The sequence below is a fragment of the Rousettus aegyptiacus genome, unplaced genomic scaffold, assembly GCF_014176215.1.
Source record: "Rousettus aegyptiacus isolate mRouAeg1 unplaced genomic scaffold, mRouAeg1.p scaffold_m13_p_13, whole genome shotgun sequence".
Classification (NCBI taxonomy): Eukaryota; Metazoa; Chordata; class Mammalia; order Chiroptera; family Pteropodidae; genus Rousettus; species Rousettus aegyptiacus.
The window spans coordinates 15163460-15187952 of record NW_023416288.1 but is presented as its reverse complement, the minus strand read 5'-3'; the positions used below and the strand labels follow the sequence as shown (position 1 = coordinate 15187952).

At 35.4% G+C, this 24493-nt stretch overlaps 1 pseudogene; it reads right to left on the bottom strand.

The window, feature by feature from the left end:
• Window positions 1-656: 656 nt before the first annotated feature.
• Window positions 657-775, bottom strand: LOC118611162 (annotated as a pseudogene).
• Window positions 776-24493: the final 23718 nt, after the last annotated feature.

The window sequence follows — 24493 nt, the reverse complement described above, 5'->3', positions numbered from 1 at the left end:
CTGTTTTTTCTTCTCAATAGCTTAACATAATACAGTTCTTCATTATCTTCAACTCTTGGTCTAGTTATCTATGAAGCTAGGCAGCCTTTTTTTGAAGTTTCAGGATAAGCTTACCTTTTATTTTGAATAATTAAACATTAAAACCATCTTCCATGAGACTATGAAGTAAGGATATGTTTTTTGCCACTTATTATATGATTTATTTTTGTTAGCCACTCTTGGGATATACCAATTTACACTTGCTTATTGAGGTTCTATAAGGTAATGAATTTACTGGTTTAATAATAACACCATGTTTTCATAGCTAGAGGAAGAAAAACACCATTGAGTAAGTCTTTTTGTTTTGGATATTGTGCATACTTACAGGCCCTGTTCTGCCTGAGACTTCTAAAAGATTATGTTTTTATAATACGGATTTCTAGGAGACTAGATTAAAGATAAGGAGAGCTTACAAATAAAGTAGAAATTTGTAAAAGGCTGAAATGAGAAAGAAAGGAAAGAAAGAAGGGGAAAGTGAAGATGAAAACTCTGTGGTAACAGGAAGTAGGAAAGATTCTCAATATGCTTTTTTTTTTTTAAGGCGAGGCAACCCTTGGTTGACCTCACAGATTGGAAGGACCTTGTCAGTTTATAATCCCTTATGTTTTTATTTTTTATGCCTACAGCACCTGGTCTTCCTAGGTGGTCGCCCATCCAAGTACTAACCAGGCCTGACCCTGCTTAGCTTCTGAGATCAGATGGGATCGGGCTTGTTCAGGGTGGCATGGTCATAGACTCAATATACTTTGATGGTTATTTCTTTGAAGTGGTGAGAGAGAGGGTTTGGGAGATGAGTAGTTTTATTTACCCTCTTGCAACAATAAAATGTTGTGGTGTGATGTAATCCAAGACCCACAGAGCCAATCGAGATGAATTGTGAGCCTTTATTAGCTGGCCGGCAACTGACTCTCTACCACGCAGGGTTAGAAGAGATCAGCCCCGAGGTCCCAGAAGAGGCAGTTTATATAGCCACCAGCACATCCCTGAGCAGATCACCACACCCTGGTTAACAGTTGGCCGTTAGCATATCCTTGATCAGATTAACCTGGTTAACAGAATCTCCTTGATCAGATTACCCTGGTTAATAGCATCTCCTTGATCAGATTACCACACCCTGGTTAACAGAATCAGAAGTAAATATTTAATACTGGCTTACTGGAAAATTGTCCACCCATAACAATACATGCTCTAAAAATGCTCAGTTTTTTAAGGTGATTAGACAATTGTTATTGAACTAAATACCTCATATTACCTTATACACCTTAGCATTGCCTCTGTGTTAGTTTATGTATAAAAAACCGTCAAGTTGGCTTCAGAAAACTAGAACATTATGTTAAAATGAGAAACTGAAAAGTCAGCAGCTATGTTTGTTTGGAATATAAGACATTTAATCTTTCATTTTATAACCTTGCAGTTTCAAAGAAAAACATTTAAGACGGGCGAGAGACTAGAAAACTTTATAAATTTTAACTTTCCAGGTCAAGTAACATGAAGTCATTGTTGCCGTCCTAAAAAAGGTTTATTTGGAATCATTTATTATGTTTGATGAATGCAATGACAATCATGAAAGGAGACCCCTTTTTATTTTCTCACCCTTCCATAATGATATTTACTGTTTGCACAGTGATCATTCAATTTTCAGAGATGCTCACCACCTTCTCCTGCTGATTAAATTTCTGTTTGGTTTCACTGCCGAATCTGTTGGATTAAATTAACAAATTCTGTTTGCTTTAGTGAGAATGACCTGCACCAACCAACCTTAAGCTTACACAAAATAATAATCTCTTCAATGATATATTATCTTCTTTTAAAAAACGTGCAGTGAAATTGTTATCTTCAGCTTGCTAGAATTTGCAGCACGCCTGCATTGGTTGTTTTAATATACCAGAGACCTTAATCTTCCATACCTTATAACTCTTTTTCTTTGCTGTTTTTAATCATTCCTGATCTTCCAAAGAAGCACCAAATCTTGATTACTGTAAAGGAAGACTTTAACATGATCTTTTAGTCTATAGAATGTCCCACTCTTGAGAACTGCTTAAATCAAAGGGCCAGTTAAGGACGATTAAAACCTTTCTTTTAAAAAAGTAATCCAATTTTTATTGAATTGCTTTCTTTCTACCTCTTTTATTTGTTTTATAGCTAATAGCTAAGAGGTATTGAGAAGTTATTGAAGAAAATGAATTAAATTTTTTGGTGTTAAAAGATTTGAAAGTGTACCAAATGTTATAAGTTTTACATGGAGCCTAAGCCACTGCAAGCATTATAGCAAGCATTAGAAAATTAAAAGCACAAGGTCTGGTTTTTCTCTGAGTTGGAAAGGGAAGAACAAAAATTCAAATTTCAAAACTGTGTCTGCCATGGTATCATGGTCAGTTACAATGTTTTCCAGCCTAGCTATAGAGATTGTTGGACTAAATGCTGTTCTGTTTCTTGTTTGGCATTGTACAGAATAAATAATAGCATTTTCCCTCTACTTTTAACCCAAGAGGAATAGTTTTGTTTAGTGATATCAGTGATATCAGGGAGCTCTTGTATAAAATTCAGCTGACTCAAATGCAATCATAGAAAAATAATGCTGATACCAACCAACAGGACCCTCATATTGTGGTATAGGCTGCAGGAGGAGTTAAGGAAGGGATCGAGAGTGTGGCAGTTGAACAATGAGCTAGGTATCCTTTTCGTGTGTGTGTTCCTCTGACACAGTCTAGAATGTTAGTGATATCTTTCCTAACCAATTGATGGTTGTTGCCTGGGATGGATTTCAAGTCCTGGATTTGTCTTTGGTTTATTAAATTTCCAAGTACTATTATTGCCTATTATTGGCATTAGCAAACTTTCCATACTTCTATTTTTCTTTTAAAAATTAGTTTCATACTCACGCATTGTGAGAGAGTGCTGAGGTTATTAGGCTAACGGTTTTCTAAGGCCGAATTTATCAGTACTCTTCCTCTATCCCTCAGGTTATCTATGAAAGAATTTTAGTCACTCAACCTTTCTTCATTGAATTCAACAAAGAATTCAATCTTTCTTTATTGTACTTGAACATTACTCTTGAGACTATTTCTTTTTTTTCCTCAAGTGAGTAATATTTTTCACTGTCATTTTCATTGACGCAACATCAATATCAAAGAAATGATTTCCAAGTAGTTGTGCCTAAGCCGAGGTTTCCAATTGATCTTTGCAGTTCTTTTCCTGCAATCGAGGTAGAGGAGCAAACAAACAGAACAGTTGTAATACATTGACGCAGAAGGAAAAAGGGAGCTTGTAACTGGGCCGTACTCTAACTGATTGATTTGGGACTGACACTGATGAAGGACAGCATTCTTCAGTAAAGAGTCATGAGGTAACTAGCTATTCCTCAGATAGCAGGGTTTTTGTACTTTATCGCTGTCTATGAGCAATGATAAGGATTGAGGCGGCCTTCCAAACTATGCCACAACATTTGTAGTGATTGCTAGGCCTTGAACAAGCCTTATTATGGGCTGGCTATTTATCTTTTCAGCGAGAACTAAAATATACTTGGACAATGTCTTACGATCAATTTTGGTGAGGGACTTCCACATTAGAACAAAATGAAAATATGTAAAATAAAAGAAAAATAACCAAATGTTTGAGATCATCAAAAGTTGCTGTGATTATTTTTCTTTCTTAAAAGGAGAGATTGAGTGCCAGGATTTAGACATGGTGTAATAGAGTGTCATGGTTTTGATTTGCATACCATTAATTTTTTAATCTGTTTGGGGGAAAGAGCTGTCTATTGATAATTCAATATAAGATCAATGGTGAAGTGCCAAATAGCCATTAAACTTCTTATTAGGGCAGTGCTAGCTGGGGCGGACAGATGGAGTCATTCACATTAGACCCTTTTCTTCCTTACTATTCCTTGGTGTCTGTATTCAAAATTTTAGTTTTAACCATTTCTTCTTGCTGTAGTAATTTCTCTCCCTTCTTTCTTCGTTATTTGACATGTTAATTTTTCTTGGGATTAATGTTGCTTATTTTTCCTCAAAGTTATGAATTTTATTTCTACTATACTTTAAGCTCCATATACTTTGCCTTATGTTTTAAGCAAGAAACCCATGACTACTTAATGTGTACTATGTTCCTCATATTGTATGTGTTTTAGATACTTCACACATATGATTTAGTGTAAGAGGAAGAGGCATTTTTTCCCCTTCTTGAGTCTTGACAGTGAAACTGAACACAAATATTCCTTCTCACAAATGATCACAAATTTATTGACAAAATGTGAATTGTAACTCTGTCTCCTGATTCTTAAGTCTGTATGAGTTTGAGCTTATGTGACTCATAGGATTCCGAGTGCGAAGTGAAAAATAGTGATATCTCAGGTGACTCATTGCCTGGAAGATGGCGTAAGGTACTATCGTGGTACATACAGGTGTCACAGGGCCACGCAAATGAAAGCTATCACTCTAAATATATGTAACTTTCTTAATAATAGTAAGTTCAATATACCCATTCTGTTTTGTTGGTGCTAGAAACATGTTGGTTCTTCAGGGACGGTGTCACTGTCATAGAGGAGAGCTATGTTTGGAGTCCTCGATCTACAGAGGCAGAGAACTTTAGTGCCATGCAGCCTATACAGGGTTAACAATCACAGAAGTATTTGCGTTACCTGGTATCAATTTCTTGAATTTCTCCTCTGCACTCGCTTGAAATGTGTTCTGGCCTGACCTTAATCTCTTCCCCTCATAGGCTTTTCAAAGTGGGTTATGTTGGACAGGTCAGTATTTGAGATTTTGTGATAGAGAATTAGAAAGAAAAGAGAAGCTAGAGAGAAACTTATGGAAGTTTTGTTTTGTTTTTGCGGTGGAGCAGGAGTGAGTTGGGAGCACAACCATTATGTGATGGCAGAAGTGGAAGAGGAAAATGATGTTAGAAAAAATGTTGCTAGGACCATATTCTCTTCCACATTTGAGAAATACAAATAAAAGATTTGTTATTTTAGTTTGACATCATTTTTGGTTATATGACCTGTGTTATGTAAAGATGATTCCCAGTGTTCTACTATGTGGTCTAATCATAAGCTTGTTTTATGCTTCTGAAGGCATGAAAATTCAATTTAAGAAAGACCCACCCGGACTAGACTGCTACGTGGCTTGAACAGTAATGGTTAATTATTGTCACCACCTTAGGGAGGAGAAGCTTGAGGCTGCTCTTGGTCAGTCAATGTCTGCCAACTGCTGGTTGCCTACTGGGTGTGGGAGACAGTGTTATGCAGTTAGCATGACAGTGTTGGTAATCCTATAAAATCTATAGGAAAACAGAAAACTGCTTCGACAGCACATAGTTGAAAAAATTAATTGTGAAAGTAAAATACTCATTATAAAAACCTAGTTAATGTCAAAAGTCAAAAGAAAGGTCTCCTTTGCTTTTACTTTCATTTTTCAGACATTGCCCCTACAGTTAACTGTTTCATGTGCAGAACAAAATATATGTTATAATTCCATTTCTGTATAGAAAAACCCCAAACCTGTGCTTACTTGTACTATCTAGGCAAAATGTGATTCTAAAGGAAAATAATCTTTCAGTTATATAACTCATTTGTGCTTGACATCGTTTCTAATTTTGTGTAATCTAGTTGGAATGTGAAATAGATTTTACTTGACTGCTTCTTCCTAAATTTAAAGATCATTTTCTATATCTGTATTGGTGAAGGTCCAGTCAGGAAAACAGGAACCACACTAAGTATTTCAGCAAAAGGAATCTAATCTGGGGAACTGGTTAAATAAAGGTGAAGGAACAAAATGGGAAAGCCCCATGATTATAACTATTCCTAGGGCTGGAACATGAAAGGAAAAGTTTAGGGTTTGTAGTCTCTAGAAGAGTACAGACTCTGTAACTTGAGGCTCAGATTACTGAAGAGGAGTAATGACCTGGCTACTGCAGTTTCTCTGATAAGGGTGAGATGAAGCTAGTTCTAGGAATGCCAGTGGCTACTGTTAGGATGACAGGCCAGTCCTAGATGACAGAGACAGGAATAGGAATGGATAATTTCCTTCTCCTCTTCTTCTGTTTTCCAGTCTCCTCCCAGACTCCCCTACTGGATACCAAATAGGGAACAAGCTGGCAAAGGAAAAAGTAGTTTTCAGGGTCTTAGCCACAAGTGTATAGAATGATAGATTGCAGCTGAGAGATAATATCTTTATAACCAGCAGAATATTAATGATCATTTAAAGGTATTTCTGAGTTTAGAGTTTTTTACTTTAGGCTGTAGCTTAGATGTAATAGCAGTCTCTATAAGTGGCCAAAAATTTGGCAAAAAGCAGACAGGATGAGGAAACCAATTGTATGTACTCTTTACTAGTTGGATAAAAATAATTCTTTTTTCAGGAAATGGTGAGTCTAATGCCTTCAAGTATTAATTTAATTAATGGTGATTGTTTCTACCTCTTAGGTTTAGCTTTTAATTAAACAACTCAAAAGACATTACTTCTTATTATCAATTCCAATGTCAATATTTAGAACAATTTTCACATTATACACAGGAAATAATTACCACAGTAATATATGGTGGGATTTGTGTTCTCACTGCATCCCATTTCTATTTCTGTGATTCAGTGTTACACCAAGAAAGACGTATGGTTCAAGGTTTCCTTAGGTGGCTAAAGCACAGTGTGATTGTCTTACCACAACATCCTTCTGCATATGAAATCAGCTAATGTTAATTTTATCTGTATAAATATCTATATCAGGAGTAGCCTTAAGTGTGAGAAATCTAAGAGGGACAAAGTTATGTGTATGGCATTTTCCTTAATAGAAGGACATAAGAGCTTTAGTATTTTCAGCCTCTTTTTGTATGCTTCTTCCTAGGCCATCAGCTTTTTGGGGAAGGCATCATAAGTGTGTGGATGAGAGCAGGAGTAGGGAAGAATCTTGCTTGGCTTGCTGATTGTGTTAGCCTGCTTGGGCTGCTGTAACAATATCACAGATCAGGTGGTTTAAACAATAGAAATGTATTTACTCACTGCTCTGGAGGCTGGAAGTCTGAGATCATGGTGCCAGGATTGTTGTTGCTGATCAGGGCTCTCCTCCTGGCTTGCAGATGGCTGCCTTCTCACCATTTTCTCATATAGCCTGCCCTCTGTGACTCCAGAGAGTCCTCTGGTGTCTCTTCTCATAAGGATACTAATCCTATCAGATCAGCTTCCCTCCCAACTGCCCTCATAACCTCATTTAACCTTAATTACTTCATCCCCAAATACAGTTACACTGGGGGCAGGGTGGGGAGGGGGTAGAGTTTCAACATATGAATTTTGGGAGGACAAAGACATTTAGTCCATAACATTGATGTTTTCTGCTTCTTTGATATTCTCATCATAAGGTCTAGATACCTCAGTTTCTTTATTTGTAAAAATCAAGAGAAACATTTAAAAGGACCTGAGAACTAATGATGACAGTTTTATCCCCTGCTGTTAATTTTTTGACTAATAACTGCAATGTCTGCTCTTAATTTTTCTGTAGATAAATTTTATTTTTGATTTTTATTACTGATTTTAAGTGAAACTAAAAAGTAAATTCTTTTTTAGCTATAAAATGTTCTCTTAGTACATGACATAGTTTACATGACATTTCTAGCTCAGTATTTAAAAGGCATTGCTCATTTTATTATATCCTAATTTCTCTCTAATCAAGCCTCCAGTGGATAGCTGGTTATTTGTATGGAATTCAAAAGAATATTGTGTGTCTTTTGGCTTTTTTTTTCTTACTGTTAATATATGACTTGGTAGTTTAGAATCACAGGCTTGTACCTAGGTTGCATTATGAAAGTAGATCAGCCTAATCCAGAGATATGAGAAACTAGATATAGACATTCCTCTTTACCTACCATACTCTAATGGAGAAATTATTATGAGAGGAACATAAAATATATTCTGAACATTCTTTTGACACTTGGTCTATATTAGAACATAAAAAATAAATTCAAATTGCATACTGTATTTTTACTTGTTAGGTTTATAAACATTCTTAGAGGTTATTTAACATAATGCATAAATGTACTATAATTTACATAAGTGAAATAGAATGCTTAATTTTCTATTCTATAATGGGATGAGCAAATTGATCACTGGAGAAAGTACAATGAGTAGAATATCTACTAGAACCAAAGAATCCTGAATTTTTCATTTTTAATTAATAGCATCCTAACATATTATTCTTCCAACAAAAGAATTTACTGAATTCTCAATAGAATTGAATGTCATCATTTCCCAACTCTATATTTTTGAATCAACTAAAAGAGGAAATTGAAACTGAAATTTTCACTTTTCAAGTTCATATTTTTTGCAAACGAAAGTGCTGCTTAATACTATTTAGTGAAATAAAATGTGCCAGGCATATTATATGCCAGAGAAGACTATGCTAGGCAATGGGGATTTAAATAGGTGAATAAATAATAGTTAGGTCTTTATGATATATCCTCAAATATTATAATAGGTGGGACTTCTAAGATAATACAAGAATATGCTGGTAAAGAGCAGAGGCGATACAGTGGAGGGAAGACTCTCAGGGCATGGAAGTCCAGAGAAAGGCTTAAAAGAGGATACTATCTACTGAGTTTCAGCATCTATTTCTACCTCTTCAATGTCTCTTTACCTTTTCAGGGATTAGAAGGCTAAAAACTATACTGAAATACTGTAGTACAAACCTTGCAAAGCAGAAGAGAATAGAGTCATTTTTTCATTAGCAGTGATGGCAGCTGACATATAAAGATCCAGTAAATGTTGGTTTTTACAGCGATCAGACTCCTTGTTTCATTACCACGTCATCAGTCTTGGCTGTTGGGATAGCTGTGACATTGGTAGTAGTTTTGCAGCTTTCTGACCTCAAACTGTCAGCAGCAGCTCCCAATTTTTGGATTATACCTGCAGTGTTGTGATCTGAAAGCTTATTGGTGGTCCCTGACTTGTGCCCCTTACATACTTACAATAGTTTTGTTGGCACTAAATTTCCTGCATTAAATGCCTTGCTGTCTGTCGTACTCGGAGTAGTTTCTATTTTCTATGTTAAACTCTGACTAATACAAAGGTTTGGAAGGTGAATAGGAGCTCACCAAGTGAACAAAGGAAGAAAGGTCCATGTTACTCAAAGCAGAGCAAAAAATTAATGGAGGCCATGAAATACTATGGTATGCTCATATGAATCAAAGTAAGTCTTTTCTTTTCATAAAAAATGTTATTAAGAAAATACATTGTATGGGTTTGTTTTCTAATAGTCTTCCATTTTAGAAAGAATTAAGGTTTTAGAAAAATTGTTTTTCTTTTTGTGCTCCAAGTACAGTTCCTTTCTTTGCTATCCAAAAGAATCTTCAGCCTCACATATTTTAGATTTTCTGGAAAAATATGTTAAGACAAGAAAGAGCTACTGATCTGTGTAGAAAGGGAATATTTTAGTCTTCCTTTGATGTTTGCATCAATTTAAATAAAAATTTCTTTTTAGAACACAAATAGATTTATCTCAAACTTCTCTGCTTGTATATTATTGTAGCACTTGAGAAGTGAGATAATAACAAAAGAATTAGGGGCCCTGGGGAAAGATGCATTTGGCAATTAGAATGAGAACTGGCATAGTTAGTCCCAGGCATGCAAAGCTACTGCCAAATTGTTGGAGTTGTTGCATTTGTTCACTCCACACCTTCTCTTCACAGTTTTTTTCACACCGTACTCTCTTAGAAATGATCCTCTAACTTCTTTTCCTTAACCCAAGAGAAGCTGAACAAATAACACAGAACACTAAGAACCAAATGTTTGTAAAATAGTTTGAAAACTATGTATGTCTTTAAAAAGGCAAACAAAAGCAAGGAAACATTTTTCTTCTTGTAGAGTGAAATTCTATTGTAGCTCAAACTTCCAAAAAGGAGGCAGTAGGTTAATATTTAGGTAGGTATCTTAGTCAGTTGGGGCTGCTATGACAAAATACCAGATGGATTGACTTATGAACAACAGAAATTTACTTCTTACAGTTCTTGAGGCTGGAAGTCTGAGATCAGGATACCAGCATGGTCCAGTCCTGGTGAGAGTTCTTTTTCTGGATTGCCAAATGCTGACTTCTCATTGTGTCCTCACATGGTAGAACAGAGCAGGCAGCGAGCCCTCTCCTGATTCTTATAAGGGCACTAATCCCATTCATGGGTGCTTCACCCTCAGGACCTCATCTAATCTTGATTATCTCCCAAAGGCCCCACCTTTTGACAACCTGGGGGTGGTGAGTTTCAATATATGAATTTTTTAGAGGTACACAAACATTCAGTTCATAGCAGTAGGCTCTTCTGCACTCTTGCCAAAGATAGACCTTGAATAAAGGAGAAAATTCTCTCTTCTCATACACAAAACCTATTCGGCCTTTTGCAGAGAAGCAGAATTGTTTGCCAATAGACATTTGTCTATAAATGGACAATTCTACATATAAACTAAAATGTAATGCAGATGTGTTTCCTAGGTTAATATTATTTATTAAATAATTCAATTAAAGAATTTCTTAAAAAGAATCTTTTTAAAAATGAGCATTTATGCTATGGAATGAAAATCATTAATAATTTCCTAAATTACTAACTCAAGCATAAAAGGATATTTAAGAATAATTATCATATAATGGGATTCTCATTTTAATTTTCAATACTTTCTAAATAATTTTGGGGAACTCCTTAGCAATATTATACTCTTCTCACATTATTTAAGTTTCTATCACCCTTTGCAAACCATGTCAATCCTAATAAAATGCTTATTTATCAGATCTTTGAATATTAAGATCAGAGTTTTTAGTCTCATTCATAAAGTTGAAGAAGCCTCTGTAATTAATCAGTATTGCTTTATTTGCCCTGTATTTTTTTACAACTGCACAGATCCATGCATTTTTGGGATTTCTGTCTCTTTCATCATGCTTCTTGAGAAATGTCGATTTCTGGGGGAATCATTTCCTTTTTTATATTGGAGCTTACTGTATATGTGCTTCATCCCACTCTCTCTGTTCTGTGACCTCAGATCTTTGAAATCCCTGTATTGCTCTCTCATCTACAATAGTGAGAGAGATATTGTAGCTCCTGGACTTTTGGAAAGAAGAGAAATACTTTTAAGATGAAATGACTCTCCTCCTATATAACTTAAGCTCTCCACAATGCCAAAGCTGTGGCTTTATAATTTACATGCCGGGGTATCAATAAGTGCTGAACTATAGCAACTTGGAAGGTTCTGTTTAACTATTTCATGGTTAGTTTTATGCTGGCTATAATCCTTTATGCTGACAACTCACTATTCCAAAATCATTACACTTTATTTCCTCCCTGCTTGATCACACAGTTCCCTCTGTTTGAAATGCTTTTCAACTTCATTTATTACTTGTCACACTGCTGTCCATCCTTTGAAACCAAGTTAAAAGGATTCTGTCTCCGTGAGGCCTTTTCTATTAACTCTTGATTTAAGTGATCTTGTTCTCCTTTGAAGCCCAGATCCCTTAATTTTACTATGTTGATGACATTCTAAACTATAATTTTGGTTGCTTGCCTATCACCCTTATTATCTTACATAAATAGATCTGATTTTGTCCCCCAAAAGTTTCAAAGTAGTTATCTCTCTTATTAGAGATAAACTCTTGAGAACAAGATTATTATATATGATTATATTAATTATCATAACAGATAAACCACTAAATCATAATAGTTTAACACAACTGAAGTTTATTCTCACTCTTACGACACTCCAGTGTGGTCTCTGACAGGCAATCTTCTGTATGGTGTTGTAGCAACCAGGCCATTTCCATTTTGGGGCACTGCCATCTTCAGCCTAGACAGTGTGGCATTCACATCTTAAGATATATAAACGTTGAATCATTATGTTGTACACCTGAAAGTAATATAATACTGCATGCCAACTCTACTTTAATAAACAAAACAAAACAAAACAGAAATCCTTGTGGCTTCCAAGGATTCCATGTAAGGACAAAGGAGAATAGAGATTACATGTGCTTCTTAAAGGCTGGCCCCAAGGGGTTCACTTTCTTAAAGTCATAGTCACTTGGCCACAGCTGAAGGCAAAGAAAGACCAGGAAATATAGCATCTGTTAGACAACACTTCCCTAGACACTATGGGATAGGAACACAGATCTTTGATGAACAGGTAACTCCGCTACAGTGATATAAGCTGTCATAGGTCTCTGCAGCTCCCTTGCCCATAGGAGGTAATTGATATATGTTTGTTAAAAAAAAAAAAAAAGAATGAATGAATAAATATCATGTACCAGGTCAAGGGTAAAGGCAATGAGAAGGTGAGTGCCACAAGTTAGCATGTGTTTTATAGCTACTGGATGCAATAGTTCACAAACTTAATGTGGGTGGTAGAGTAGGTATTTGCTCTAAGGAAGAAATAATCAGTTTGAGATTTATCTACGTTCTTTAACTATTTCTTATTCCAAAGGTCACAGATTATCCTACAGAAATAGTAATGAAAACTTATGAAAACATATCATCGTTTTTTTTTTCCTGAGTACATTTTATCACTTAAGCACTCCAAAAATAATTTATTTGCCCAAGGTACATTCTAGAAAGTATGTTTCAATTCTAGAAAATTATTGTTCCCATTATCGGACAAACATTCATTTGTTCTAATGATTAAAGAAGTATTCTACCACCTTGTGAAAAACTCAAATTTTTGAGAGGCAGGGACAGAATCACATAATTTTTAAAGGAATAAAGTGGTTCCTACCCCATCCCCGCCCCCAGGAAAGATTTATTGGTGCTGCTTTTGCAATTTTTTTTTTCCTATCAAGAGGCAATAGATAGGATAATGTTACAAAGGGTCAAGATGTCAAATGCAGAGGCTAAGAACAAGTATCTTTTAATGCAACATGTTTTTTTGGAAGCTTCTAGAATCCATTAAATTGTACAAGTGAATGAAATCGATAGCTGTTAAAAAAAATTAAAGCATCAGCCTTGGTATGTTTAGAGTCTGCAAGTAAAACAGAACACTTTAGACCCGAATTTCCACTTCATTTTATATGTGTGTTTACTCAGGAATTGTTATGCCTTATCACTTTTATCGTCCTTTTATCACAGTTGTGTGAAAAATTATAGTTGGAGCAGTGTTCATGTTTTTACTAAAATACATTTTATTTCATGCTATGAAGCAGATTGCTAACGTTTGCTACTTTTATTATTATGGCTACATGACTCCCTTCACTCTAGTTAAGGTTGTGTCAGTATTTCTATGAAAAAAACCCTTTTTATTTATGTATTTGTTTTATTCTACGATTGCTTTAGCTAAACAGAGGTGAATTTCAGAAGAACTCATGCTAAGTTAAAAAAGATTGGGCAAATAAAACCTAAGCATAAACACTGACTATAAATTCCATACAACAAATATTGCATCTAAAATAAAGGTAAAGTTCAAAGAGGATTATTTCCACAGGATTTGGTAAGAAGGCACCTTTAAGATGTGACTTAACCATTTGCATTCTTGAAACTGAGAGTGATAGTATGATATATCAGATGTCAAGAAATCAGATGAACTGTTAGAAAGTACACTCTAGGTTGAAACTTGGTATACAGACCTTCATCTGGAAGCATATGAAAAACTTGAGGTGATGGGGCTTCTAGAAGTATAATGCATTTTGAATAGGGAACTGAGGTTTCTTCCTCACCATCCTAGCTTAAAAGGGGTAGTGCTCATTTTGTTCGCTAGAGTAAGGACCACCATCTGTTCTCGGGAGCATCATTCTAATTCTTTTTCTACATTTGGCCTAGAAAGTGCTGACACTGTTATACTTTTTCAAGTCAGCTTACTACCCTCTTGGTAAAACAACTGGAAAATGTAATCCAATGAACAAACATTTTATCATTTCATTTTAAGATGAATTTGTCTTGCCTAATGATAATCCACTCATCCATTAATACGGACAGACATGTGTCAGGGGAAAGTAAAAACTTGTGCCTGAGACTGGGCTAGGAAGCTTGCAAGTGTGAGAGTTACCAGGGAAAATGTCCTGGTTGCTTTGCTAAAATTTTAGTTCGTGGCCTATTTTTCAGCCAAGTTCCTCATTTATTTTATTTTATTTTTTTCTGGCAGAGGCATATGGATAAAAGTATGGTGTGAGCAACGCTCACCTGCCACCCCAGCTCTTTAACTTACTATGGACTCTGTGAGCCTCATAAGGAATAGTAACATTTGAGACACTGTATTGCTGCCCTAACAGAATTAGAAAATTGAATACAGTTCTAAGCCAGAGCTCCTGAAGATTGTCCTGGCAGCACCATCCCCAAAGCTAAGGCAGGGCTGTATAGTCAAAGACTTTCGAGTTCTCTTCCTCATCCGCTGTGAGTTTATTCAACTATCAAACATATCTTGGGCCTTGAAACAAATAAGACTGGTCAGTGAGTATGTGTATCACACATAAGGAATTTTGAGGATCTGTGGTTATGTATAACTATTATGGTTTGAAGTCTAAGACAGTAAACATTTCAGAGCATTAGAGGGTAGTCTAATAACTGTGATCAAATTGAACAGCCAGGCTGGGACACTTGCAGCACAAATTCAATTGGTTTCTAAGGCAAGAGGAAGTAATACAGCCTAAGGCCATTCAGGAAATCATTGTAGCAAATATAGATAGATAACTGAAAAAATCATCACAGAGGCATGGCATGAATTGCCTTAATTTACATAGGAGGAAGGGGAAAATTCTGTTTGCATTTCCAGCACAACTCTCTGAGACTCCCTTGCATCTACACAGAGAATGCATTGAATCTGAGATTTGCTGTGCAGGTTGGGGAGGGAAAATACGTACTTTGCCTCAAAGCTACAAGCTGAACATTACAAATCGATGCATCTGGCCTGTGCTGGAAGAAGATACACTCAAAACTGTCCAAGGAGAAAGAAGCTCATCTGTGTATGAAAGCCAGAATTGGGCTGCATTTGCTTTTGTTGTAAAAATCTATTCTAAGTCCCAGCTAATGAAAATGTGCATCTGTAAATAAAAAAGTCAAGAGAACGTATTAATCCTGCAGCTGCTGTCCACTGAACTTTACTTATAAAAAATAACTCAATTTTCTGGTCTGAATGTTCTTGCTATTTAGCAATGTGATGGCAGTTTGAAGGGGACAAAGTAAGTATTGAAATGTATTTATGTATAACAATCTTGGCAATAAAAGAAGATATGCAGTAACCGTACAGTCATTTGCTTTTATAACTGTGTGGATACTTGAGGTCTAGAGTCTGACCCTCAAAATCCATCACCTGGCTGTTTAAATTGTTTTATTTTCCCATGCTATTAATTAAATTGTTTCTCTAACCTAGGACTGGCACTGTGCTTTGGTCAGCGGGGCAACCTTCCAAGTTTTATAATTGAAGAAAAATAGAAAAGGGTCCTGACTAAAAATTTCTTCCCACTTACATTCCATGATGATGAAAATGTTGTTTTTAAAAATTTGTTAGACGATTATTTCCACTAGGAAGGCTAATATGTTAGCTAGAATTTATAAAAATTAATTCATCTCATCTATCACAGTCCACTGTAACTGAGGATGAGGCAAGGCCTCAAATAAAAAGAAAACAAAATATTTCAGTTCTGTTGAAGAAGGAGAAAGATCTGAGAATTTCGCTATCTTTAAAAGATTAGCTCTCCTAGATGGTTGGAAATTTTTAGATCTTGGCATGTATCCCACTGCTAGTGTTACCATGGAATGGGCAGGGATGGGTGCAGCTTATTAAGAATAATTTTATTCTAGGAAAGATGTTTACTGGTTAGAACACAGTAAAAGTGGCATTGAAGGAACAGCCTTAAACTCTCTCTCAAATCAAGAACAGAATGTCTGATATAGGACCAAAGAGATTGCAGCTTTCAAGTACCAACAAAAGTAAATGAAAGTGTATAGTCACTGAGCTGCCTTTTTTGTGGGGGGAAGGATTTTGTCAATTTATTTATATATTAGTCTTACATTTTGTTACTAATGCTATGATTCTCTTAATAGGAAGGATTCTGTCTTTAACTCCCAGAGACAAATCCTAGAGGTAAATAGTGACTTCTAATTTTTCAAGATATATGCTTATTTATCTCTTGTGCTGTTAATTCACATTTGGTTTTGATTAATACTAGCCAAAATGTACAAAAGAGGAAGATTTTAAAGCTCAATAAATAGTTTAGGCCACAGGCACAATGTTTTTGTTTTCCTATCTTTTAAAATATTCAAAATAATCAGCAAAGAATTTATCGAAATGGCTTTTATAACTGGCCATCCTCGTGGTTTGTAATTCTCATAGCTTCAAGAGTTTGTTCTGGTAAAATTTTGTAGTGGTTAGGGAAAAGTCAAGGGTTTCTCTAAGTATCTCTTCTCTTAATTCCTTTAGTTACAATTTTTAATTTGCCTGGAGATTTTTATAAAGAAAGTACATTAACTTTCTTATGCAAAATTGCTGTCTTGTTCCTTCATCTCCCATTGTTCATGGTGGCCACAGCAGAAATAATTTTTCTTTTCTGCTAAGCCTGATTGTGCCCACCATGCCCATTACTTCCTGAAACAATGAGATTGATGGCAGTATTTTACATTCACCTGATTGTTCCTACCATCTCTACCTATCCATTTTCGTTTTTATGCCTTTTCATGAGAGGCAAGTGCAGGAAATCAAATAAACTCGCGTAATTCCATTTTGAAATTCAGCTGATTGTTCTCAGTTTGAAGGGTGGCAACTAGACAATAGGAGGCAGCTGGATGAAGTCCAGGGTTTGCTGGGGGCTGGTGGATTTTAAGAGATGTTTAATAGTTTCTGATGCTGTTTTTCTAGATTTTATTTGATAATGGTAATTAAATTTTAGATAGGTACCTTGGATGATTGGTTTCATTCTTTTTACTTTTTACTTAAAAAAAAAAACTATCCGTGTAAAGTAAATTTGTGATTGTGTTGTTTTCTTTTCAGCAGTGGGAAAAATAGCCTAATGTAAACAGGCATTTTTCCATCATCCTACTGCTACTAAAATGATAATGTTGATGGGCGCTTGTAACTGACTTATATGCTGAGCACACAAATAGTGCTGGGATCTTTATGAATAAACAGCACGATCCCTGTTATCATCTAAAGTGTTAATCTTTTCTACAAACGAGAAGGATCATTCTACACCTAGTTTTATACCTTGAGCATTGAGAGCCTTCAAATAGTACACAGGACTATTTTTAGAGTCCTTGAAAAACAGCCTGGGTCATAGCTTAGGTGTAATGATTTATTGATTATTCAGTCTCAGGACAGTGAGAATGACAAAAAAAAAAAAAAAAAAAAAGGACTTAAGTAAAGAAGGAAGAAAGCAAACACAAGGAGGTGCATTACTGAGCAATCCTTTGGTTCACAAAGGGACATAGGTGGTCTTCTAGAGGAAGAGGTCTCCTGTCAGAATGTTTAGAAGCACCTTACTCCCTAATAGTCCACCATAGTAGTGAATGCAAAGCAATGCAAAGAGAGTTTATTGACTGGCTCCCTACAGCTCTAGTTTCTCACTGGTCAAAATAAAGTCTATGGGGGAGTTGACATCCCCACATTTTTGGGTTATATCACTAAGTTGTGCAGTTAGGGAAGCCAGATCCCATGTACTGTAGCTGGGTACTTCACCTGAGTCAGGAAGTGGAGGGAAGAGACAGATTACAGGTTTTGTCAGCTGCTAATATCTGAACCACACAGTATTCTGGGTCTTAGAATTGGTCTATGAGCTGATGACTTAGTGAGATTGGCTGAAGGCCCAGAAGAAAGGTGGGCTGTGGAGAATCTGAGGCTATGCATTTGAAATATCTAATATGAGTATATTCTCTCCTGTTAGCTGTTCTTTGCTATATACCTTGACAAAAAGTTGTCTCTTTTTACTCATATTTGCTTTATATATTTATTTCTCCCATAACTTTTCTAATTTATTTGTTTTTATTTTTTTATGGGACAATTTGTCCTTTCTCCTTCTGGTCTTTCAGAAGCTAAGACCACAGCATGAAGAAAGGGCACTGCTTGGTTTAGAAGGTACCAAGTTTAAAGATGCTATTCAATAATGCATAATGTAATTTTTCAACAATTCAATGAAGATGTAATTAATTGTATTAAAGCCATTTGTATTCTGACCATAACTATAAATGTTAACAATTCGATTATTCACAATTACTTATAGTACTTTGAAATCTTCTATACAAAAAATCATATGGGAATTATAGTAATTGGTAATATGCCTGGATACAAGCTCATGTGAAAGGAGAGGTGAAAAGATTTGCTTTTGAAATATATTGACCGTATTGAACACTAGAGTCAGAATTGACCATAGAGTAGCTTTGAGATCTTCACTAATATTCCTAACTTATGTCTTCTGGGTCCAAAGCTTAATTTTTTCACTTACTAGTTTGTGACTTTGAGCAGTTATTCAGCCTCTCTAAGTCTTTGGTTTTTTTCATATGTAAAATGGCAATATTAGCATTTCACTGTGCTCCATAAAACACGCAAGATTTTTTTTTCCTGTTATATAAAAAAATGTAATGACTTAGGTACATGAAAATATTTTAGTATAGACCTTTCAATATTTGAAACAAAAGTGGCTCTCAGACCATATTCCTCTGAAATCGTAAAGGCCTCACAATGCTCCTTTCCTACTAAGAATTACCATAATAAAAAAAATCGCTTTATAAAGTATAAAGTACTACACAAATTTAAATTTAAAAAAATTAAAATTTTCAAATAATATTGTGTTCAAATTACTCTTTCAACTGTGTCTCATTTCATTTATCATCTACCTTGTTGCCTACTACCTACAACCAATTCAGATTTTCATTGTTTCTTTGGATGGGATTCTCTTATAACTCTCTTATCAATCTCTTTTGGATCCATGATTGCCATGTTAAGAAATATTCTACTAAATATTTTAGTCGGCCAATCATTTGACAAATATTTATTGAGCAACTGCTATGTGTTAGGCATGATTTAAAGCATTAGACATTAAACAGTGAAAAAGACAGAGTTCTTAATCTCCAGGTGCTTATTCTAGAGACAGAAGCATACATAAGATAATTTCTAGTCCTGATAGCTAATGAAGGTGATAGCAGTGAGGAATCTGGGTGCGACTGAAAACCTTGGGGAGAAGGGCTATGCCCCCTGTGGGTAGGGTCTCCTCGCCAGCAGTGCTCTTCTATTGAAGGAAGAGCGTGGGCAGGCTGTGTTTGTTTGTTCCTTGTAGCTGAAGATTTGTCTGTCTGTATTTTTTGTTACTACTTACCCTAAACATCTTTAATTTGACATTAGGCCTGCTGAGTGATTTTTGAAAATAAGATTATTCTATTTTTCTCAGTTCTGAGGTTTAATAGATGTGCAAAATTCAACAACTAAGTCAGATTACTATATTTATTATAGGCTGACATGTTTCAGGAGATCAACTTTTAGTATGTAGAGGTATCTTGTTAATGATCTCTAATTACTTTCCCAAAGGCCTCTAAGTTTTAATATGAAATGAGACAACACGTAATTTAAATTCTTATTGAACATTTAAAAATAATGGCAATAATTTGTTTAAACATGTTAATCATTTGAGTTGCCTGTTAATACATCTTTTTGGTTTATCTTGGAAATATATTCTTAGGTATTGTAGCATGTAACTGGATAATACTTTTTGTTATTAAGATTTTTTTTCTTGTTATATTTTCTATTTCGCCATCCTCATATTTAAGGAATTAGCTGGCTCTGGGCTGTTTTGACAAGGGCAGGTATAGGGCAAGTCAGAAAGTGAAGTATCCCACAAGGCTTTGTAGTCATTCATTTATTCAAGAAATATTTATGGGCCTTTCTAAGGACCAGGTACTATATTGTCTGGGTGCCAGGGATATAGTGCTGAACAAAACAGATTAAAAATAAATAAACCCTGCTCTGATAAACTTAGTGGGTGTTACTATTTTTAGATGTTCTCAAAGCATTAGAAAAATGGCAACTGTTGCAGAAGAGGCAAAAGGAAGGAAATTCATAGCACAGAGAATTTTGATCAGAAACATGAAAGGAGAGGAGATTTTTGAGACTAAACCTAAGCCTTCCCTTCATTAAGTAGTGTTATGGATTGAATTGTACCCTCCAAAAAGGTATATTGAAGTCCTAACCCCTGCTCTCTGTGAATGTGATCTTATTTGGAAATAGGGTCTTTCCAAATGTACCCAGGTTTTTAAAATGAAGTCATAAGGGTGGGCCCTAAATCCAATATGGCTGGTATCCTAATAAGAAGAGAAAAACATCATGAGAAAACAGAGAAACATAGGGAGGACTCCATGTGACAGTAGATGCAAAGATTGGAGTGATACAAGTGCAAGCTAAGAAGTGACAACCACAACCAGAAACTAGGAAGAGGCAAGGAGTAGTCTATTCGGAGTCTCAAAGTGAGTATGACCTTGATGACACCTTGATTTTGGACTTCTAACTTCCAGACTGTGAAAGAATAAATGATCCAGTTTGTCTTATTTTGTTATGGCAACCCTAAAAAATGAATAAAGTCGTAAGGAAAGAGTGAAGGTGAAATAGGATGAAGGAGGATTACAACATGCAAGTGGCGGGGTTAAAGTAAGTAGCCGGCATTGGAGCCATTGCCCAAGAAAAGAAAGTGGTTGCTGCCCAGGAGGACCAAAAGGGTTTTCTTGGCAGTGTATTAGTATGCTAGGGCTACTATAACAAAATACCAGACCAGGTGGCTTTAATAACAAATCTATTTTCTCATAGTGCTGGAGGCTAGAATTCTAAGATCAAGTTTGGCAGCTTCGGTTTCTAATGAGGTCTCTCTGCTTGGCTCTCAGATTGCTGCCTTCTCACCGAGTCCTCTCATGGTCTTTTTGTGCATTCATGTCTATGTCCAAATCTTCTCATAAGGGCACCAATCAAATTGGATTAGGGCCTACTCATCTGACCTCATTTTTAATTGCCTCTTTCAAGGCCCTGTCTCTAAATACAGTCACATTCGGATGTACTGGCGAGACTTCAGAACTTTCACATGTGAATTTTTTGGCGGGCATAATGCAGCCCATAACAGGCAAGGAGAGGAAATGTTTGCATACCCAGGAACTATGTGAGAACTGGGTCACAGACTTTCCAGCTTTCCTCAGAGACAGCCCACTTTTGTCTACACACATGGACTATAGTAGTTCTTTCAGACAGCAGATGGTGAAGCTTTCATTTTGTTGATAAGAAGTATCTCTCTTGGTACCTGTTCAACAGGAACAACCTCTGTCATTGCCTAAGATTTGCTCAGTTTCCATATCCCAGGTATAAATTTTCCCTTAGACAACCTTAGCACCCATGTAAACCTAAGAAAAGGATACCTAATAGAAAGGTGGTGGATGGGAGTCTTCTATATCTGTACTGAGTGGGCTAATAAACCAGCTTGGGGCTCATGATATGGGGCAATTATTAATGACACCCCAACTACAAGTATTCAGTATATTTTATTTATAAAAAATTATACTAGTAAGTATATAAATATTCCTGAGCTAGACTCTCCAAGAAAATATAAACTTTTAGAATATGCCTGATTAAAGAAGTGTCAATTGTAGTCAGCAAGGAACATAAGAGATTAGAAGTACAAAGATGTGAAAAACATGAAGTACTTACTCTTCCATTTATTAATATTGCAATATACCAGTCTTGTTTATTTCTTGAAAATATTACCTTGGTCTATTTTCATAAGAAATGGCCAGCAAAGCTTGCATCTTAGGGGTTTTGGGGATATAGGCATAGGTACCACACTCAGCCTTGAAATGCAAAGCTAGGAGTTAGGACCAAGGCTAGTACTGGGACTATTTGGATGGTGTCGCTGCTAGATGGACGTTAATAGTGTCTGGCAGTATATGTTTTGTTTGGCCAGTGCCTTCAGGTTTGCATGTGGTAAGGGTAAGAGTGTAAAAGGCCTGTGTAGCCCTGCTGCTGTGAACTGTGGGGAAATGTCAGTGGTTAACAAGATGGCGCCAAGCTGCATCATTGGAGGAGTGGGGAGGGAAAAGAAACTGCAGGAACAGAAAGTGTTCCTCATTATGTACTCAGCAAGATTTGCCACCGTTTCACATTGATCCCTTATGTATCCTCACTAACCTAAAACGATTCCTAAAATGCTTGTTGGCGGTGTGGTATGATCGGTTAGGAGTGAGATACAGGCTTTTAGAATTATGGCCGATTCTCGACATTTGCCAGGATGTAGCAGGGCCATTTGAGAAAGTTCAAATACTCAACTAATAATATAGCTATGAAATTTGTTGACAAGGAAAAGACTGCATAGCTGTGTTGAGAGGCATCTACCTCTGGGTTCACTATCTCTTTATCATAGTGTTTCTCAAAATGTGCAGAATCACCTGGAGGCCTGTTAAAAATGTAGTTTCCTTGACCCCCACATCAGATCTACTGAATCAGAATCTCCATCTTTTTTTCAAGCACTTTGAGTGATTCTTAAGCACACTACAATTTGAGAAGTACCATACATATTATTCACATTTACATCTGAACAAAAACAAGCTCAAGGTTTAATTTGGAAAGAGATGCAGTTATAAATGCAATATGTGACAGTGCCTAGGCTCTAGTGACTACTATTTCTGTCAGCAGCAGAAGCATCGGAGAAAACTTGGAGAGGTCTCTTTTTATTTGCCCATTTTCTCTCCATTCTCTTTCTTCTTCCTCTTACTAATAAATAACAAACATGAACCATAAAAGAAATAGGAAAAAAGCAAGTGTCTTTTAAAACAGTTCATCTTATGTTGAATAGAGTATGCTGAATATTGTGAGAAATTTATAGGAAGTAAAAAAAAAAAAACTCAGGTGAACAGTTTTACTAATCATAGCAATTCCTAGTTGGTAACACATTATCATCATTAGTCTATGTATGAACCCCCACCAGCTCTCTATATGAAAAATTACTACTAATGGAAAAACTAGAAATTTGTCAGTAACAGACATTTACTTCTGTGTGCCTCTTCTGTTCCATTTCCATAGACTGCCCGAGGCATATATACTATCCTAAATTTTGTTATCCTTTCTTTTTTGAAAAGTATTCCATGTATTTATATGCCAAATAATATATCGTTCAGTTTATTTTGTTTTTAACTTAATGAAAGAGCTTATGACTTTACAACTCTTATTTTCTGGGCCATGCCATTTTAACTTTACTATATTATTTATTCATGTTGCTGCTTTTAGCCAAAGTTTATTCATTCTCACTTTTGTATAACATTATATTATGATATATGCCATAGTTTATTTATCTATTTATTTATTGATAGGAATTTTACACGTTTTCCAGTATTTTAATGGTATGGACACTGCAACCATGCTTATTAATTAGTTCATGTCTCTAATGTAAACACTGCTGTTGGTACAGTCTTGAAACAAAATTACTGGGATACAGAGTCTGCTTACATATACCTTTATATGATAATGTCAAATTATTTTTCAAAGTTGCTGTAGCACCAGAAATATATAAAAAAATCACATTAATTGTTTTTAACATTTCACATCATCAAATTTCTTTTTTTTCCCAAACAGGTTTAAATAATATTCCATTATGTTTCTAATTCGAATTTTCTGAATCACCATTATTGATCATTTCTTTCTATGTTTATTCTCAAAAGGTGTTTCTTCTTCTATAAAACACCTATTTATATCTTTTGCCTATTTATATATTTTGTGTTCTTCCTTATTGGTTTGTAGGAATTCTTTATATATTTTAATACTAATCCTTCATCAATTTTATGTGTTATTAATTATTTCTCCAAGTTTTAGCTTGACTTTTTACTTTTATTAAGGTAGATTTTATGAATATATCTTAATGTTAAAATAATCGAATTTATCAGTTTTTTAAAACAATTTATGATTTTTTGTTTTGTTTTGTTGAAGCTATCCTTCCATACCTCAAGGACAGGAAAATATCAACTTATATATTCTTCTAGTTTTAAAGTTTTGCTTTAAACATTAGTATTTTAATACAGCTAGAACTGACTTTTATGTTTGAGATGAGGTACTGAGTTGTTTTTATTTTTATGTGGATAATCAATTTTTTTAGCTCATCTTCTTGCACATTTCTTCTTTTTCCCCCTGATTGACCTGTCACCTCTTACACTTATCAAAATTCCATATATGGGATGAGCTTATTTCTGGGTCGTGCTCTCTTCCATTGGTCAGTTTTTCTTTCCTTATGTTGATATATTGCCTTTTTAACATGAGTCGGGCACATCTTTTTCTTCTAAGTATTATTCTTGGTTCTTTGCTCTTTCATAGAAATTTTAAAACCAATTCTATGAAAATTCCTATTGGCATTTTGATTGGAAATGCATTACATTTATAAATCAATTTGAGAAGAACTGATATTATTATGATCTGAAGGCTTTCTATCCATGAACATGGGATAGATCTCCATTTATTTGGGTCTACTTTATTATTTTCATTGAAGTTTTATAACATATCATTTGTAATGTATTTTGTAA